Source organism: Nomia melanderi, unplaced genomic scaffold (genome assembly GCF_051020985.1).
Source record: "Nomia melanderi isolate GNS246 unplaced genomic scaffold, iyNomMela1 scaffold0578, whole genome shotgun sequence".
Taxonomy (NCBI): Eukaryota; Metazoa; Arthropoda; class Insecta; order Hymenoptera; family Halictidae; genus Nomia; species Nomia melanderi.
Window position 1 is genome coordinate 7,501 of NW_027475692.1, and position 5,000 is coordinate 12,500.

A 5,000-nucleotide genomic window follows, 5' to 3' on the forward strand; every position below is an offset into this window, starting at 1 on the left:
ATTCGCTTTTCTGTACGGGGAGTAATAGAACGTTGAGTTGACTTATCGGGTCTTCGTTGGAATTACCGTCGCTGGCATTGTAAACTCCAGATGACCTTGTGATTCCTTCGTCGGGCACTGGTAAAGGGTGGCGATGATTCGTTCTATAATAGAAATACCCGTCGTAGCGTTTCTTCCGAGTCAACCCGCTCACGAAACTCTCTCTCGTCGTGGAATCCCCGCGTCGGAGAGTAAAACGCGAATTCATAGTATGGAAACTTACGTCTCTCGACGATGGGACGATCCACGCGAAGAGTTGTTACGTGCACGCGTATGGTGCGATTGCGTCGATTCGCTTTTCTGTACGGGGAGCAATAGAACGTTGAGTTGACTTATCGGGTCTTCGTTGGAATTACCGTCGCTGGCATTGTAAACTCCAGATGACCTTGTGATTCCTTCGTCGGGCACTGGTAAAGGGTGGCGATGATTCGTTCTATAATAGAAATACCCGTCGTAGCGTTTCTTCCGAGTCAACCCGCTCACGAAACTCTCTCTCGTCGTGGAATCCCCGCGTCGGAGAGTAAAACGCGAATTCATACTATGAAAACTTACGTCTCTCGACGATGGGACGATCCACGCGAAGAGTTGTTTACGTGCACGCGTATGGTGCGATTGCGTCGATTCGCTTTTCTGTACGGGGAGAAATAGAACGTTGAGTTGACTTATCGGGTCTTCGTTGGAATTACCGTCGCTGGCATTGTAAACTCCAGATGACCTTGTGATTCCTTCGTCGGGCACTGGTAAAGGGTGGCGATGATGCGTTCTACAATAGAAATACCCGTCGTAGCGTTTCTTCCGAGTCAACCCGCTCACGAAACTCTCTCTCGTCGTGGAATCCCCGCGTCGGAGGGTAAAACGCGATATATAATAGTATATGCCAGTGGTTCGCGCGCGTCGTCTCTGAGATACGCGGTCGACAGAGTTCCGAAAACACGTGATGTGCCACGATTTCCGTGCGTCTTACATCTTTCGACGATGGGACGATCCACGCGAAGAGAACGTTCGTGCTTGCGTGAGGTGCAACAGCGTCGATTCGCTTTTCTGTACGGGGAGAAATAGAACGTTGAGTTGACTTATCGGGTCTTCGTTGGAATTACCGTCGCTGGCATTGTAAACTCCAGATGACCTTGTGATTCCTTCGTCGGGCACTGGTAAAGGGTGGCGATGATTCGTTCTATAATAGTAATACCCGTCGTAGCGTTTCGACCGATGTCACCCGCCACGAAAGTCTCTCTCGACGTGGAAACCCCGCGCCGAAGAGTAAACGCGAAGGCTTACCATACGAAAGAAAACGGTATTATACGCCTGTGGTATGTGCGTCTCGGCTCTGTGATACGCGATCGGCAGAGTTACAAAAAAACGTTGATGGGCCACGATTTCCGTGCGTCTTACATCTTTCGACGATGGGACGATCCACGCGAAGAGTAGTTACGTGCTCGCGCGAGGTGCGATAGCGTCGATTCGCTTTTCTGTACGGGGAGAAATAGAACGATGAGTTGACTTATCGGGTCTTCGTTGGAATTACCGTCGCTGGCATTGTAAACTCCAGATGACCTTGTGATTCCTTCGTCGGGCACTGGTAAAGGGTGGCGATGATTCGTTCTATAATAGAAATACCCGTCGTAGCGATTCGGCCGAGTCACCCGCCACGAAACTCTCTCTCGTCGTGGAATCCCCATGTCGGAGAGTAAAACGCGAAGGCTAACTATATAAGAAATATATAGTATTATTTATGCCTGTGGTTCTCCGTTTGCCCTACTCTCAGATACGCGACTCGGAGAGTTACGAATAATCGTGATGGACCACGATTTCTGTACGTCTTACATCTTTCGACGATGGGACGATCCACGCGAAGAGATCATTCCTGCTTGCGTGAGGTGCGATAGCGCCGATTCGCTTTTCTGTACGGGGAGAAATAGAACGATGAGTTGACTTATCGGGTCTTCGTTGGAATTACCGTCGCTGGCATTGTAAACTCCAGATGACCTTGTGATTCCTTCGTCGGGCACTGGTAAAGGGTGGCGATGATTCGTTCTATAATAGAAATACCCGTCGTAGCGATTCGGCCGTGTCACCCGCCACGAAAATCTCTCTCGTCGTGGAATCCCCGCGTCGTAGAGTAAACGCGAAGGCTTGCTATAGAAGACTATAGTTTATACGCCTGTGGTTCACCGGTTGCCTGCTCTCCGGGGTACGCGATCGCGCAGGAGTTACGGAAGAACTTGATGGGCCACGATCTCCAAGCGGCTATATCTTTCGACGATGGGACGATTCACGCGAAGAGAACGTTCGTGCATGCGTGAGGTGCGATAGCGTTGATTCGCTTGTCTGTACGGGGAGAAATAGAACGATGAGTTGACTTATCGGGTCTTCGTTGGAATTACCGTCGCTGGCATTGTAAACTCCAGATGACCTTGTGATTCCTTCGTCGGGCACTGGTAAAGGGTGGCGATGATTCGTTCTATAATAGAAATACCCGTCGTAGCGTTTCGACCGATGTCACCCGCCACGAAATTCTCTCTCGTCGTGGAATCCCCGCGTCGGAGAGTAACCGCCGAAGGCTTGCTATAGAAGACTATAGTTTATACGCCTGTGGTTCACCGGTTGCCGGCTCTCCGGGGCACGCGAAGGTTACGGAGGGACGTGAAGCGCCCGAGCAATGAAACGTCCGCAGGAGGAAACGAGCAACCGCCGAACATTGTTTCGCGACGTTTCCATAATGTATTGTCGTTTCGCTCGCATCCCGCTTCTTTCCCCTAGTTTCCTCGACGCGTAGTTTCGCAGCCTTAGTGGACGAATCATTCTCGATTCGAGGAAAGATATGCAGTGGGGCGTGCAATGAGCCCGCCAGAGACCACGATCTCCAATGCGTCTTTACATCTTTGGACGATGGGACGATCCACGCGAAGAGAACGTTCGTGCTTGCGCGAGGTGCATTAGCGTCGATTCGCTTTTCTGTACGGGGAGAAATAGAACGATGAGTTGACTTATCGGGTCTTCGTTGGAATTACCGTCGCTGGCATTGTAAACTCCAGATGACCTTGTGATTCCTTCGTCGGGCACTGGTAAAGGGTGGCGATGATTCGTTCTATAATAGAAATACCCGTCGTAGCGATTCGGCCGAGTCACCCGCCACGAAACTGTCTCTCTTTCGTCGTGGAAACCCCGCGTCGGAGAGTAAAACGCGCGAAGGCTGTGACTGTAACATATATATATATATATACACAGTATACAATGCCTGTGGTTTTTGCGCGTGTCGGCTCTTCGGTATACGCGATCGGCCAGAGTTACGGAGGGACGGTGAAGCGCACGAGAAATTGAAACGGCCGCACGATTGGAACCGAGCAACCGTCGAACATTGTTTCGCGACGTTTCCATAATGCGTTTTCGTTTCGCTCGCATACCGCTTCTTTTCCCCTAGTCTCTGAGACGCGTTTTCGAGCCGTTCTTCTACTATCGATTCTCGTAGAGAGAAGGGACCGGGTAGTCTGGAAGTGGAACCCGCATCTTGCGTGTACCGTACACGGAATTGAGAGGACCGGCCGTGAAGCTCGTTTTAAAGCCGTGCGTCTGACACCCAACTCTTGCGCGCCAATTTCGCGGCAAGAGATAATATGGGACGAATGACCGGCAAAGAGCCAGCTGTGAAGTCTGTTTTTTTAATCGAATCCGTGGACGTGTGTATGCCGTAGCGTCGCTCGTCGTGTTCGTTCATGGTCGTTCCGAGAGAAAGAACGAAAGCGGTAACGAAGGGACCGGCCGTGAAGCTCGTTTTAAAGCCGCGCGTCTGACACCCAACTCTTGCGCGCCAATTTCGCGGCAAGAGATAACATGGGACGAATGACCGGCAAAGAGCCAGCTGTGAAGTCTTTTTTCATTATTTGCTTTCAATCGATCGATCGGTACGATTCGTGCAACGTTTCGCGCGATGCGACGCGAAAACATGCGCGCAACAATAGATGCGTCTGATCGGAAGAACGCGAGGGTCGACTGCACGCGATGGATTCAGTATCGGGTAGGATACAAAATATATCCCCGTCGTTTCCACGCGTGCGAGTCTTCTGCGTCTTTCGCGGGTTTTTGAATGCACTATACGCCCGGAACGTCGAGAAATATATACATATTACTTGAACGTTTTTCGTCTCGAAAGGCTTCGGTGTCGTCTCCAAGGCGACGCCTGAATCTCCTTCGCGCGCTGGTCGGAGATTCAGGTATCAACTTTTATCTTCTCTTTGAAAGAAGAGAGATATTAGGTCGAACAAGTGAGAATAAAATTATATATGTGAAATATAAAATTTATACGATTACCCTGAACGGTGGATCACTTGGCTCGTGGGTCGATGAAGAACGCAGCTAATTGCGCGTCAACGTGTGAACTGCAGGACACATGAACATCGACATTTCGAACGCACATTGCGGTCCACGGATACAATTCCTGGACCACGCCTGGCTGAGGGTCGTTTACGTACCATACACTGCTTGCGTAGCTCTGTCAAATCCCCGCCGTCGTTCACCTCTTCGGATCGAACGTTTTTTTACCGAAGGGCGCAAAGAACGTCTCTGAGTCGGGTTAAGAGAAGGATGCTACGTACGAGCGAACGATGGGTGTCTCGTCGGCGTTTGTCGCGGACACGCGAAAATTCTGTGAATTTCACGGACAGTGTACGTTCTAGTTGTTGCAAAACGATCGGAATCGTTTGTATGGACTCGCGTGAGTGTTCGCGGCGTCGTGCGTCGTTCAATTACGACCGCCCGCGGATACCGCTCCACTGCGATATGGATCTGAGCGACAACTTTTTCGGCTGTTCGTGAGATGAACGGTTTCGTGTGTTTAGAAAAATTTTTTTTCCCGCGCTCCCGACGTCACCTGAAATGATGCGTCAGAGGTGAAAGAAAATATTAAGAAGTCGAGAGAGAGAGACTACACACGTTTTATTCATATTTTGTATACCGTGCGTGAG

At 50.4% G+C, this 5,000-nt stretch overlaps 1 non-coding gene across 1 annotated transcript; it reads left to right on the forward strand.

The window, feature by feature from the left end:
• The first annotated feature begins 4,344 nt into the window (after positions 1 to 4,344).
• LOC143176476 (5.8S ribosomal RNA) lies at positions 4,345 to 4,499 on the forward strand. The gene has a single exon (XR_013001018.1). It is a non-coding gene; the product is annotated as a 5.8S ribosomal RNA (ribosomal RNA).
• The last annotated feature ends 501 nt before the right edge of the window (positions 4,500 to 5,000 follow it).